Raw genomic sequence first — 16,077 nt, 5'->3', positions numbered from 1 at the left:
ACTCTATGTTCGGAAAATAACATCTGCTAGAATGCCCGGCACAAGGTGTCTGTCACGCTAGGCTGCAAGGCGAGAGACGAAGACTGAAGACGAGAAGCTGTAGCACTTATTACATCATGAAATGAGTGTCTGAAGCCCGCAGACATATCACAGAGACATTGTTTGATGGTGTGGCAAAATGCGTAAGCGCCACCTCTCTCAGCCCACACACACAAACAAACCCAGAACCCTACATCACCTCACCGGTTCATGATGATTTTTCTTTTTCTCCTGCTGCAGGTCATAAAATCTTTTTAGAAGAAAGTAGAATGCGTCAATTTCCAGTGAGACAACAATGGCAGATGAGATGACCAACTTGACACAGTTGCGATTCACTCAAATGTTTTAATAATCCGACTGTTGTATGGCGTTGTGGTTTCTCCTTTCTGCGTCACTGTGAAGCAGCAGTTCCGTCATCGCTCCTGCTTATTCATTTGAAACCATTTTCAGAGAAAAAGGTACTTCAGCGACAAAGTTCCACCACCTGGAAATGCTGACAAATACAGAACACTCGACAAACAGAGAAGTATCCTGTACGTACACGAGTGTCTGTCGGTTCAATGTGACAAAGATGTGAGGATACACTGCATGGATGTAGCAAAGGAAATTGTAGCCTGTCTAAAACCCTCCATGTAAATCTGTTATCAATTTTGAGTTATTTCTAGTAAGCGTCTATTCCTAGTGAGTTACTGTACTCACACCACTGGCACACACTGGCTTTAAGGCAATGGGATCTATCTAATATCCTCCTACGTTTCATTTGAATTATAAGGATCAGAGCATATTTATGGGATGTACTGCCAGAATGTGTGATTCTTTCCAGACCGTTTGGCACAAAGCTTCGCAGAGTGCCCTGCAGATGGTTCTTTTATTCACCTTATCTGCCTTTTTTTCTCTCTTTCGTTCTCATTTTTCTTTCATAAAATGCTCCGGCTCAGTCTTTTTTGGAGAACGAAAGAGGAAATCCATCAGATCTGCAGTGGTGCACCGTACCTCTGGGCTCATAAATTGTACATGCCTCAAAGTAGCAGGAAGCACAGGCCTAATAGGGTGTATCCTCCAGGTTTCCTGTTAGGTTAACCCATTGGGTCTGGGGCATTCTACCCTGCCATTGGATCACGAGGCACGACCCCTTCTTGCCCTAATGCTTAAAATGAATGAACCTATAATGCAGTCAAGCTGCAAAGTCACCATCGAACATTTTTTGCTTTGTATTTTTTGCGCAATGCTTTTTATGGAAAAATAAGCCACATAAGCCTCCAAACCCCAAGCTAGTTATTATCATTATGATTGAAGATGATCTTATTCCAGGCTGGCCATGGTGTAAAAGATAATGTCTTGCTTGCATAGTAAAGAATGATCAATAAACCCTACATATCAAACAGTTATTGAGTTTCCATACCATTATAGGGATCACCACCCGTTCAGATGCACACATGCATACACTATTTCACCACTTCATTTGATTCCAAGCTCCTCATTCAGTCTCTAGGGGATGGACTGTGACTGGCAGGAGCAGAGAGAGAGAGAGAGAGAGAGAGAGAGAGAGAGAGAGAGAGAGAGAGAGAGAGAGAGAGAGAGAGAGAGAGAGAGAGAGAGAATCAGGTCCCCCATCTGGATCCAATCCCACCTGGGCCCAGATAAAATAGAGGCATTGTGATGGGCCATAGGCGCACTAGTCGTACTTCTTCAAAGGTGTTATGGGGAGGAGTGCAGTGTGGGTCCACGTTTATCTTTGATACTGACCCACGATCGTCTCTTCATTTTAACATAATCTATTTTTACTTGCATGACTGTTTCGAATGAAAAATAAAAAAGTAAGGCTACAAGAAGCGCTCTCCCTGTTCCCCTCTTGGTTTTGTCACACTTCACCTCTGTCCGGCGGATGGGTTGCAGGTGTTGGGAGAGGAGCTTTGCGGCACACATCCATATGTCAGCGGTCGCTGCAGCATGTTGGACTGGTGAGGAGTTGGCCACGGTTTCGTCATTGAATTGAGTTAGGCCCTTGAACCGTGGGGGTCATCCCCCTTGTGCCTCTTTTCACAGATAAAATGCTCAGATAGGACATGTTGGAAGGACATGTTTCCAATTTGGCTCGTGCCAACCTTATCCCCCCCCCCCCCCGCCTCACCCATCATCTTTCTTCTTATCTCCCCTCCCACTGTCTGCCTCCCTGTCTGCCTTGGTGCATGTGTCAGACCACTGATTAATTCCCCTGAGGAGAGAGGGTGTGGGTGAGAGAGAGTGGGGAACACAAGAGGTGAATTGATAAATCATCTCTTTATTCATCCACAGGTAAATAATAAAACATGTCCGTGCTCAGAAGATGCATAGATCTACCCTCTGACACCCACAGATGCTCTGCATTACAGTAATGTCTTCCTGGCTTCACTGTTGTAATTCATACACAGTTTCTACATGCAGACCCCGGGAATGACTCTTATCTCTGCTGCACTCGCATGCACATGTGTCTCGTTGCTCCGAGAGAGATTGTGTGCATTAAGAGTAATTTAATTCGTACGCACGTTTATACTTGATATAAATAATTTGCTACATGGCCACAAGCTATAGGCTATAAAGAGCTCCAGATGTTGGTCAAATAGTAGTGTAATCTTTGCATTTGTTGAAACCTGCTTAGGATAGCATGAAGCATGAGATCGATCAGATAAGGACATCTTTTAATCATTTACATCTTCCCAGTGGAGCAGAGTTTTTTTGCCGGCACTACCATTGCATTGACATACATATGCGAGTAAACTCTCATCGTGATTAAAAATAAACTGATGGAAATATTTACAATTGCTCACACAGGTTCAGACTCAGCTGTCTGAACCCTCCCCCTTTTCAACTCCTCTTAAAACACTGCTTATTATTCATCACACCTTTGTAAACATGAACTCTATGCTGTAATAATTGCATTACGTGTGTTTCTTCCTGTAAACTTTGTTCTGATTATATTTAACAAGGTATGAAATATGCAACAACGTGAGTCTCTCTCTCTCTCTCTCTCTCTCTCGTTCGTCTAGAGGAGAACCATACAAGAACACGAATATTAAAGGTCCCTTTGAAAATATTCACAAAAACACATGGACCAGTGACATAGGTCTTCACATTTGAAAACACAGTAGCACAGAGGTAATAAAATACACATGAGGATATAAGGAGCAGCATCTCTGCCATATAAGAATATGACACCTTCTTATGATAGCACACACAGCAATGTACTCTGCAAGCCATTTAGCCCACTTTTTGGGTATCCCAAGTTATTGAAGCCCTCTTACAACCCACGTGTGAGTGTGTCCTATAGGCTGCAAAATATGACAACAAGTATCGTCCACCAAGTAACACTTATAACCCAGCTCTGAGATGGTATTCAGGAGTGGTTGGTATTTAATGACCTTAAAGGCTTCATCTAGGCAGCCAAAGCTGCCACCTCTAAATCAAACACGTGTTGGGACTTTTGATTCACCACTACAACACCTGGTGTATTGTCAGACAGATGTGAAAAAGTATGTGGTTGTAGTTTATGAATATGCAAAAAATGTATCAGTGAAGCGTCAACGGCCAAAATGATGTTATGTTTTGTTTAAAAAACAAAATGCTCTTTCTTCGTATATATTATATGATAGTCAGTGGCAGTGAGTTTTTATGATTTAGATAAGTTCAATCAAAACAAAGCATGTCTTGGTTTTTTTGGTTCAGGTTCCTCAGGCACTCAGCTTTGCGAGTGCAGCAAAAAAAATTAGTCTGGGGTGGAGTTTCTGATAAAAGTGGTTTCCTGTATTTGCTTCTTAGAGCGAGTGAGTATGTGTGTGTGTGTGGGGGGGGGCGGGGCGGGGATTGTGCGTGTGTGTTAGCTAGAGAGAGAGAGAGAGAGAGAGAGAGAGAGAGAGAGAGAGAGAGAGAGAGAACTATTGGGGCGAGCAGCTCTAGCTAAACAGAAAGTGGAGAAGATTGTCAAATCATCAATTGGTCATTCACTGTGTGTGTGTGTGTGTGTGTGTGTGTGTGTGTGTGTGTGCGCACTGTGTTTACAACTGCAGAGCAAGTTGCTAATGGTTGCCTGGCCAGTGACCCTCAAACAGACTGCTGCCCCCCCGTCTTCTATTGCTCACCAGGCCTTATCTCAGCTGCCACTGCCGCCCACCCATTCTCATCTGCTGACAGGGAGGGGAAACTGAAAGTGCTGTATAGCTGCTTTAGTTACTTTGCACACCCAATGATTTGAATTTCAAGGGTAAGTATGTCCTCTGCAAGTACTCACTACTTTTTCTCGAGTTGAACTGTATTTTTAGCATTGATTCATGATACTCACTTGAGACATTCTCCTGGCCTTTTGATCAGAACAGGAAATCGCTCGTAATCTATTCTTGACATTTGGCAAGCAAATTCAGTTGATCTTTCCCCAGATGTAGGTGAACTTAATGCAGATGCCTCCTCTCACTATGACTAGACCAGACGTAATGAGGGCGATTCGTGCACATAACGGGGTTTACTCAACCCCACAAGTTGCAATCGTGCCCACAATTCGGTTTTGTGATTGAAATCTGCTGAAATATTGCGATGTGTTTGTGAGTAAAAGGCAAACTGTGCAAGAAACGACACGTATCTGAGAAACATAATATAGTGTAGCACCAACATAGGAATAATAAATAACACTGATAATGCTTTACATTAGGTCTCACAACTGTGGCCAAGAATATGCATGAGAAGAAATTTGAAATTATAGGCATACGGTTTGGGTACATCAAGTAGTAAAATGAAATAGTGTTCTCACACAGCATGTGAAAATAAAAGCAAGTAAATGGGTCCAGATTGGCTTCTTTACTTTCATGAACAAATGAATACATGTAATTAAATAAATGTAATTGTTGTCATTTCTGTTAAAACCTCAAAAAGATATACAAATCGAACTGTCACATGCAAAATAAACAAAACAATGACAGCACGGACAACAGTCGCTGTGTCAGTAATGCAGCCGTGGTACGCACACTGAGGAGAGTAATTAATAAACAGTACACACAGTACAATGGATATGTTGGGCACAGTATAAACAGCAGGTATGTGTGGTCTGAAAGACAACAATATGTACCATTTAAAATGGTCAGAGTAAAATACAAGTAAAATGTACGTGTAGCTCAAGACAGCCAGTAAGTGGAGATTAATAAGTGAAGCAAAATGAAGTGCTGTGAAAAGAAGCACTTCTCTCCCCACACAGAACGCATGCAGAGATGTAAGCATGGGGTCCACATGGTGCGTAGGCATGCTGAGTTGTAAATGTTATGCAGTTGTCCTGTGAGTCATTTGAAAAGGATGACTACAGTTTGGCTTTGGATACGGGAACAGATATAAACACAACTTCCCCGACGGGAAAACATTGACGTTAATCTACATTTGTTTCTATCGCTCCAACATCGCAATAAAAAAACTGTTCCCCCGTATATCGAAGAGCAGTGTCACTCCGCTCTGCTTTGTTTCAATTTGTTATCGCCTGACAGCCAGTCTCCTCTCACAAGACATCAGCTGTCCTCTGACTCAGTACTCTGGGCTGAATCCCTGACCACAAATTTGCCTTGGGTATCTCTTCCTCTCTCCGTCCATCTCTCTCTCGCTCTCTCTCTCTCTCTTTGCTCGGTTAGTGACTACAGGGGGAGATGGTGAGAACAGCAGGCCGTAGCCTTTCCCAGCCACAGCCCAGAAGATTGCTGTGGAGCGAGAAGCCCACCTCTCGCCTCAGCCCCTGGCCCCCGGGCCCCCAGTGATGTGGGAAAAGCCTGGGAGGGTGTCCCACTGAGCGCACTCAGGCTGTCGTCCCAGGCTCCAAAACTCTCACTCCTGCCTCCTCAATGGCAGCGGCAGTAAGGCCCGGGCCCGAGCTTATTAAAGCTAGCTTGCTTCATGGGTTGTTTACTTTGCCGTGTTGTTTCACCTTGCCTCAGACCAAACAGAAAAGTGCCACACAAGTTGCAGTGGGAGTCAGTGGGGGTGAAATGTGCCAGTGAGTGGCGACTTCTCATTCCCACTTAAAAGGATCTGTGTACACATCTGTTTGGCTACAGTCACGAGAGGGCTATTGCAGCGACGGTTCCAGCTTTGGAATTAGTTTCGTTTTTTTCGTGGGGTTTCTTTTACTGCAAGCAACCGTTATAACAACTGTGAACAACCTCTTTAAGTACAATGACTTCTGTCCAGCTGCGCGGCTAAAAGTTTAGAATTACACAATGTCCATGCGGAGCGAGAGGGATTGCATGATGGCCTGGTGAGTAATCTCTGGCTAGTCCCGGTGTGTTAAACTGATAAAGAGCAGGAGGATCTGTGTAGTGTCAAATCCTATAACAAGCCAAAATGCACGCTCGCGCACACACATGCGCAGATAAAATGACTTTGTACCGCTGCAGGGGATAAGAGCGCCCAAACATGAGGGAAAGAGAGAAATAAAGAGAGATCATTGACCTTCATCTAGGCTTAGAGAGCGTTATCATTCTAAGATCCTTGCATGTCTCCCACAGCAGTTCTTGCCATGGGAATGTGTATTGTTCCACCGCCTCCGTCACAATGCTTTCATGTGAGAAGAGGAGCTCAAGCGAAGCAGAACTGCTCCGGAATCCCAAGTTCTTTTTTTTCTGTTTTTGTTTTTTCACAAAATACACAAAGAGGAATAAATCATGCTCGCTATAGTACGTTCACATGCGCGCCCCCCTCTCTCAGCTGAGAGCTTTACACTCGTCCAGACAACCCATTGCACTGATTCAGCATTCATAAGCGAGTGAGAAGATCTCTGTGAGGGAAACTCTGTGACCCCAGCAGCGTGTGAACAGCATCCTCCCTCCTTTTCCCCATCCCGCCTCCCCCCCACCTTCCACCACTTCATGCTAAACATGGCATTACATTTTCCACACGTCATCTTTAGGTTTCATTGTATCACTAAAGTGGTGACCATGTTGGCACCAGACCACCCTACGTGAGCTCTGAGTCAGCAGGAGAGACCTGTTTATGCTGGCAAGGACGCTTGGGAAGACAGACAGCCAGGAGACAACTTGTCCTCGCACTGGTTTTTTTTCCGCTCAAAGTTTTATCTTGGATCTTGTGAGATACATTAACTGTCTTGGTTGAGAGATTGTGGGGCATGGGGGAATGGTTTGTGGTTTTGTGAGCAAGAGCTTCTTGGCACATCATCATATGACTTTATTGTCTCACACGGTGAGAGAAAAGAGGATGTGAACACATGTATTGTTTTATTGTGGAAATATATCACCGTTGCAGAGTCATAGTAAACGCATGATTACATAGCAACCACAGGGAGTCTTAAGCCAGTTCATGTAAATATTGGTGGAATGCTATTGACTCTGTGGGTTCCCAAGGTATTTCGCTGCTCATTTAAAAATAATGTGATGATGTTGTGCTGTGGAGATGATTAAGGGAGACATATTCTGCTGATACCACTTACAGTACACCTGAAAGGCTCTGGTTCCCTTTCACTTACAGACTTCCAGTTCTATGAAAGTATCAGCATGCTGACATGCTTGCAGTGGAAATGCTAACATACTGAGGTTTATTATCAAGCATATTCACGATCTTAGTTCAACATGTTGGCATGCCAATATTTTCTAATTAGCACGAAACATAAAAATTGTTAAATTACTCGTATTGTTGTGTGATTGTGTATATTTTTGATTTGTACCGTACTTGCACTTTATTGTTATTGTTAGATTTTGTTTGTTTGTTTTGCAGCTGCTGCACAGCAATGTTGAATAAAGTCTTATCTTATAAACATTTTTCTGTCCGGACAAAAGTGATCGACTGAGCCACAGTCACAACACCTTGCCTAAAAGGAAAAACTTAAAATACATTTAAAAGTGCTAAAAAGTATTTAACACTTTGTAGTCACTCGAAAACAGAGTTTTCAATGTTACACCTTTGTTTTCGGTCGTCATTATGTCAAGTTTTCCTCTCCTGTTCTGTCCACTTCTCTGATGACTCTCCTGATCTCAGCGGCCTCCTCCCTGAGGGCCAGGGGAGCTGCCTCACCTCTCTCTCCCCTCCTCTACTCTACGCTGTTATAGCTCCAGTTCAAGATGAAGCAAATGTACTCACTGTGTTATTGCAACAGACATAGTTCATTCATGTTGTATACATATGCCTTCACACAAACCCCGGGTGTTTCTGTCCTTTCCCACAAAACTTTAACCTCCGAAGTGCCAAAGGTCGAAACAGCTAACTTCACTCACTGTGGTCTTTGCAGAAGGGGCTGTGCCTAAATTCCTCATCGGACAAGATATTTAGTCACTCACTAGTCTTACTGGAATTTTACGAAGAATGAACCCAAATGCAGGAAACAGGAACCTGGAGAAGAAATTTAAATTTAAGGTCTGGTGCCGGAAAGGAGTTAATGAACATATTATAACAAAATCTACACTCGAAAAACGCTTTCAACGAACTTAATAAAAAGTATTTCCACACGATTAAACTGCTTTCTTTAAGCATGAAGCAATTATGTTGGTCCAACTTAATTTATTAGGGTTGGTTCTGACTTAACTAAATAGGGTTGGTCAAACTTATTTTACAGTCGTAAAATGACAGTAGTAAATTCAGTTCATCCAACCTACAGAATTGCTTATAGGCTCCGACAAAAGCACACTGAAAACCCAGCCCACTCTCACCGAATGGAGTATGAATGAAACAACAATTCATAAGCCATTTAGCGTGCAATAAGAACGCCTTTCTTGCTTTTTGTGTGTCATTTGTACACCAGTCTGTACTGCAATCAGTGTAACCATGATACTCTCTCTATAAGGGACGTAGTATAAAATGTAAGAAAGACTGCTTACAGAGGGGACGTGGGTCAGGCAGGAAGATGATTGACAGGGAAAAAACTAACTCATTCAGAGGTGTGTAGATGGACATATGAGGAAAATTTCGTACTGTAAACCTAAAACACTGTAAGCAATTCCAGTCTTCATGAAGGACACAGTGGCAGATTGAGACAAAACTATTCCATTATTTCCAACCGTTCATTTATCTTGTTAAGATCATGGTCTCATCTCATCTGTAGGAGGCAATTACTCAGCCAAAGCTACGCCAAAACAAAGCATGCAATATGTCATGAAGCACATCATCGGCCAATTCTCATGACTCAACAGTGGGACAGCAGGTGCTGAGATTTGGCTTTTCACAGCCTTGTACATCTCACTGAAACATATTTGCACGGACCGTGGTTTATGTGTTGTGTGCTTTGTGCTTGCTGTGCTGGGCCCAGTACGCTGCGTCAGAAGAAGCAAGTGAAACAGAGAGTCAAGCCGGGCAAGTGCTGGCGAGCAGCCTGCCTGCAGCAAAAAAAAAGCTTTTACTAGGCCAAAGAGGGCGGTGCCAGTAAGAGCACCAAAATATCCAAATCTAAGGCAGAGATGCTCTTACTGATGCAAAATCGTGGTGGAACACTAAAACGTCAGAAATTGGAAACTACCAAAAGCCAAAATGATAAATAAAAACATAATATCTTGGGATGTGAAATACATGGTGTCAAATTAAAGATAAAATGTATGATTGGCACAAAAACATGCTGAATACACCTCGCTTTGTTTACAAATACATCTAGCGTTGATCTTTGAATCGTTCCCTTATGTATTAGTTTGGATTCATTCTTCCTCCACAATCAACCCCTTTAATCTTTTTGTATTCACTTTCAAAACACCGGGGACATGCAAAGGTTGACACAATAGCCTACTGTTGTGTTTTTTTAAACGCAGGCTGAAGACAAACAACGATACAAAGGTCGAGTGAAAGTATGATGTGTAATTGGTGTGATTATATGTTTCTCTATAGAGCGCGCTGTCAGCTGGGATATGAAATATTCCCTCCACAAATGTGTTATTCGCTGCAGGGATTGTCATTCACTCTCTGTGGACGCATTGTTGATTTTGCACATCGTTTTATTGATTATGTCGTGCATTATAAAATGATTTTCACAAGGAAGGAATTTTATTTGAACACACGTCTGGTTAACATCAATTGCATAATGCTCTGAACATTTAATGGCACAGAGAACTATCCCTGCAGCACTTTAACCTAATGTGGATAGAATTTACAGTGTCTGTTCGGACTATGTAATGTTTATATATCATGATGAACAAACAACCAAAAAAAATGAAAGAAAGAAATACAACACATTTCATGAACCCTATCTGCACTCAAAATGTAGGTTACCCCTCTGCTGTAGTGACACACCACATATTTATTAGCTTGGACTGACCCAGGATCACTCTTGATGACTAGTCAGCACTACTGCACTGTAAATCAGACCTTGCCCAGCAGGAGCAGGAGCACAAAACAAATGGTGTTAAGGGTGAAAGGTCAATGGGGAGGAAGCTCAAAATCAGGAAGCCACTGGTCATATCTTTATCTCCTCTGGAGGCCACAGTCCTCATTAGCATCAGGTTTACAGTCTACGAATGAGAATGAAAACGGTCATTTTAATCGTGCAATTTAAAATATCCTGTAAGCTCAGTGTTTAGTCATATATTGTAATGTAATGTCCTTGTAAGTAACCCCTTATATCTGTGATGTTTAGATTTGTCGAGGGGTAGCCTCGACACAACTGTTAGTAATAACTTGTACATTTCACTTGACCTACCTCATGAACTCCACGTTATTTCTCCCATGATTGTTTAGCCGCGAGGGCCAGAGCCTATTAAGCAGTTTACTGGCAGAAACAACACAGTCAGCCTTACTGATGATGGCGAGCTATTGCTAAGAACTGGGGAAAAACTGCTGCTTACGTTGTGTGTTTCTCTCTGGCTACAGTGAATCATCATGCTTATTTCTGAATATCTGTGGAAAGTACCTGCTATAATAAGCAGGCTTTGCTGCAGTTTGTTGACTTGACTGCAGTTGCAAGTCACGCAATAGTAATATGACCATTCAGGAGGGAAGAGCTGTGAATGAAATAAAGTACGTGAGAAAGAAGAAATAGCAGAAACTGACGCTTGTGGTCATGGAAGTTGACCCTTAGTGCCATTTTTGAAAAAGTGAGGGATGAGGTACTGCGGGCCTTAGTTGGTCGGTCGAATTGGTTCATGTATAATGATGTATCATTCTTCATCGTCAAACCTGTATAACGATGTATAATGATGCATCATTCTTCATCGTCAAACCTGTATAACGATGTATAATGATGCATCATTCTTCATCGTCAAACCTGTATAACGTCATGCATGTTTACTATGCATCATGTAAAAAGATGAAAAAATATATAATATAAAGACGCCATTTAGAAAAGCAGTTGAATAAACTTCTGTGAGATAATGCACACAATAGTTGAATGTTGCTTGAAATGTAAAATTGCCTGACAGAGCAAGAAAGCTGCAGGAAAAAAAAAAAAAAGTTGCTCGTCGCCTGGTGTGTGTGTGTGTGTGTGCGTGTGCGTGTGTGTGTAGGTGTGTGTGTGTGTGTGTGTATATAACCCAGACAGCAGGGAGAAAGAGAAGCGGTCTTTTCACTAACGTTGATTGGAAGCAGATGTTGGCGAAAATTCTCAGGGCTCAGCCTTCTCTTTCTGGGCCCTGGCCCGGGCAGCCAATCACTGTGCAGCACACGCTCGTCTTCGGGTTGAAAGAAGGACTCCTATTGGATGGAGATTCAAACGTGGGCGTCGGGAGCAGATGTCCTGGGAAAGTTGCTGAATCCCAGTCGACTCACAGTGAAAGAAAAGCGAAAACATTTGCTTGTTCAACTGGACAGTGACCAAAACCTGTTTGAGTCCAGCTGCTTTCTCCCTCTTTCTCTGTAGCAGCACTTGTACAAACACTTTTACACCGTCTCTAAATGATCCAGATATACAAGTAAAACTCAACATTTCAAATGAATCGGTGTTCAAATTAATACCAATTGAATTGCCTCTAAAAAGGAAACATAAGAATAATATTTTGTTCGAAAAGAAAGTTGACTTCAAGACCTCTTCTCTGTCTTCTTTCATCTAGTTTGGAAACAGTGAAATGAATGCAGTTGAGAGCCTCCACACCTTTGCCATCTCCCACCACTCATCTCCCCCATGCCTCCGCACCTCTAAGCCCTCCGCTCCTCCTTCACTCCTTTTCACCCCCTAACCTTCACCCTCCCATATTCAGCCTTCTATTGAGTTTCTCCATCCCCAAACCCCCTCTTCTCTTCCCCCCCCCCCCATCATCAGCACCCTGATTCAGTCACACTCTAGTTCACACGAGGCCTCACCTGCACACAAAGCCCCATCTCACTCTTTTATTGTGCCAGTCTATTGCCTATTCACAGCAACAGCACGGCACAAATCAATCATCTTTCCGAATGGAAAGTCCACATTAACATGAGAGGACACTCCATTTCCGTCCCAGAATGCCAGGTCGACTGGTACCTGAGCTCCAGCCAATGAAGGGCCTGCGGGCACTCTCATTTCAGGTGGGATAGCAGGGTGATGCCGTTAGGTCCAGGGGTGGCTCCGGGAGTCAATGGTGTATTAACCGAGGATGCGACAACGGCAATAAAAATGCAAATTACCAGCCAAAGCCGAGGATGGCCTGGATCTGCCCTTCATAAGCCTGGATAATACAGTCACCACACCTGCCAAGACATGTGGCTCAACACATCTCAGACACAACAATACAAGGAATGAGAGGAGGCGAGGATCAGGTGAGGGACGGAGTATGTGACAAACATTGAGAGCATAGGTGGTACAGCTTAGAAAGGTGTCGTTTTATCTGCGGTAGCCATTATTGGTTTGTCAAATAGCCTCCGTTATGTTTCATTTGTTTTAGAAATGTATGCAGATTCTTAATCCTATGCAGAAATCTGCAGCAGCTTTTTAAGTTTGCCTAGCCAGTGCATCTCAGTCACTTGGTGGCAAAGAGCTGATATTTGTGGAAGTAAACAAGTGAGAACAAAATAAAGCGTGTCCACTAATGTTAGAGAGCAAACACGCCCAGAAAAGCTGGACTGCCTTTTTCATGATTTATCCTGCAGCTATCTGAAATCTAAAATAACCCTCTCCGTCATATAGAGTAGGTAAAAGTGAAAGCATTTGCTAAAAGGTAGGGATATCTGTCTGTTTATCTCATTCAAGATACTTCAGCTGCAATAAAAAGTGGCACATAGGTCAAATTAGATGTTGCCATTACTCAGAAATGTCCAAACTCCCAAATATGTAATAGATGCAATTTTTACTGAGGTTGGATGTTCAGGTTATCCACCTTTTCTTTTTATCCATTCCAACAACAAAAACTACTCAAACTTTTGTGACAAAACTTGTTTACAGTTTCAGTTGAAAAGGTGGACCCAAATGCAAGACACTAGGCAGGCAGGTAACAAGAACAAAAAGCGAGCTTGAATAACACAAAGCTGGTAGCAAAATACAAAACTGAGGGAGCAGGCTGAAGCCACAAGGAAAAACTAAACTGAGTCGTAAACTGAGTAACCGGTGTCACAAGAGGACCACCAGCAACAAACTGAGACAACTTGACACTGAAAGAGGCAAAGCACACAGACTTAAAGACACAAGGAGAGCAGGGTGATTAGACACAGGAGGACCAAATCAGGGCGGGGCAGGCGATCACAAAGGCGGGAAAAAAAACACACAAAGACAGGACACCAAGTTTGAAATTCTAAAAAAAACGTTTTTTTGCAAATAACTACTCCCGCTTACTTTAGTCTTATCATATGCTGTGTGCTAAACTCTGCCATTGAAACGCCACATCAATTATCAATCACCCACACTGTGAACCTGTGAAAATACCTGTAACCAGTTTGATCGCTTAGAAAATCAGAACTTCAACACGAGAAACAGGATTCAGGTTTCAGGTTCAAACAAGCCTATCTATCAACTCTTAACTCTGATATCTGTCTCTCTCTCTCTCTCTCTCTCTCTCTCTCTCTCTCTCTCTCTCTCTCTCTCGCCCCAAAATCTGTGAGAAGGGTCATATTTGAGAGGACACGGTAAATCTGACTTCAGTCCCTGAACACCACTGGAGTCCATACTGGCCGGAGTCACCCCAGCCATGAGGGACAATAGGACATGAATACATCCCCAGGCAACTGTGTCTTAAATTGGCCCATCGGGGCTCTCTGGGACACATCGGTCATATTTCACGACTCCTCTGCGTAATGGAACAACTGAGTCGGTCTCTTGTGCGTCACAGGGATTCTCTTTCTACAGAGAGGGTTATAGGACAGCAAGGACAGATATAGTTGTGTCTCATCCTAATCATAGCAGAAGGTCCACTAGGTCTTAAATCCAAAGAATGTCGACTTTTAAAGCATTACGACTGAAGTTGACAGAGATTTTGCAGTGATGAATTCTAGACTGTGTGATAATGTGAGCCCCATTGTCAGATCTTTGAATCTATTAATGTCCCGAAAATAAAAGATGCTTTTCAACATTTTCTTTGGAGCCAGAGGAAGATCGGGCTTTAATTCGGTGTCATTACTACCAGTTCTGCTGCACTGATCTTTACAATTCATTTAGATTGCAAAAGCTTGGGACAGATTTACAAAATCTATTACAAATTACTGGACCACAAAACCTTTGCTACTAGCTGCTACATTTTCAATTTGATTTCATTCTGATTCTGTAATTTGGCACAGCCACAGTGGTGTCTATTATTTTGTTTCAATGCTGCTAATTAAGACTTTAAGGCAAACGAGACGCTGTGTGCACGCCCGCAAGCAGTTGTGCCAACTGACAGCTCTGCTACTGAGCTTAAAACATGTTGAAATGGCGTTACATACTGCTGCCGACTTGAGAAAGTAAAGTCATCCTTATAGTAACTTAAGAGACACAGTATACTGTGACATGCAGACCTTAATCTCTCCTTGAATGATACTATAAACTACATACAACTACATTGTTTTAAAGAGTGGCTCTTGAGAAGTACGTATGAAAGAGACATTTCTTCCGATCATGTGCAGTACATAAGCTGCATATACTGTTAATGTGATAAGGGCTTCTGCTTGAAATGGATTGTGTGCCAGCATGGGAACCCTACAGACCAAATGCTCATCAGTGTCATCTGAATACACAAAATCCTGTTCAAAACACAAATCAATCAATTCAACCAACTTGAATCCAGAGGGAATTTATGACTAATTGATTTCACCTGATAAATTCACTCCAGAGGTTCAAGTTTTTTTTGCACTGCAGCTAGTATTTCCCAACGTCACCAACGCTACACCAGTGCATCGTTTAATCTCCCGCCGTCTTTCTCACTCATGCTAAGACTCCATGCAGAAGACATACGTCGCTTGGTAAGACGCTTCAGATAAATATTTAGGTTTGAATTCTGACAAACGGGTTGCATTCCAGTGTCAAGAGAGCTGTGAAATGCTGCCTCTCCTGACTGTCAGAAATCATCCGACATCTTTCTTGCCACTGCCAGGTGTGACAGTTCTCGCTCTCTGCACCGACTTCCTCTTCTCTTTATGTCTCTCTCTCGGCTGTCTTTCACTTTTAAACACCTCTTTAAATCAGTGGAGGCTTTCTTTGAAGGAGGCACAGAGGAGAAGGGGGAGGGCTGGACAAGTGTGAGCGAGGCCAGCTTTGTGTCTGGGTTTGGATGTGGAATAAGCAGGTATGAATGGTATCAAAATGGTTTTTGATTTTGTTCCAGGTCTGTTTGAACGTGCGCTGCCCTGGCAAGTATTTAAAAACCTGCCAAGCGATCCCGTCTGGTCTGGATCATGAGCCCAGTCGGAGCGAGGGAGGTGGAACAGGAGAAGAGCCACCTGTGTGACCTCGGCCTGGCCTCCGCCAAGAACACCACCAACAGGAAAATATGGCTCTGATTTTAACAGAGGACGGCTCTATCGTGTCTGCTTTGGGGTTACATGTGAAATATCTTAAATCTGTCATGTATGCACAGTATATTCTGTTTCATGTGATGTATCTGTGTGCTTTATTTCATCAGCATCGTTCTCATTTTCACATTGCGTTGTACATTGTAAAACATTACAATGTACAATTGACCCAAATGCACAATTCTAAAATGATGCTGACATTTAAAATGTTTTCTGTTGTGTTCT

Source organism: Melanostigma gelatinosum (assembly GCF_949748355.1).
Source record: "Melanostigma gelatinosum genome assembly, chromosome: 7".
Taxonomy (NCBI): Eukaryota; Metazoa; Chordata; class Actinopteri; order Perciformes; family Zoarcidae; genus Melanostigma; species Melanostigma gelatinosum.
The sequence above is the reverse complement of the archived record's forward strand: the minus strand, read 5'-3'. Positions refer to the sequence as shown.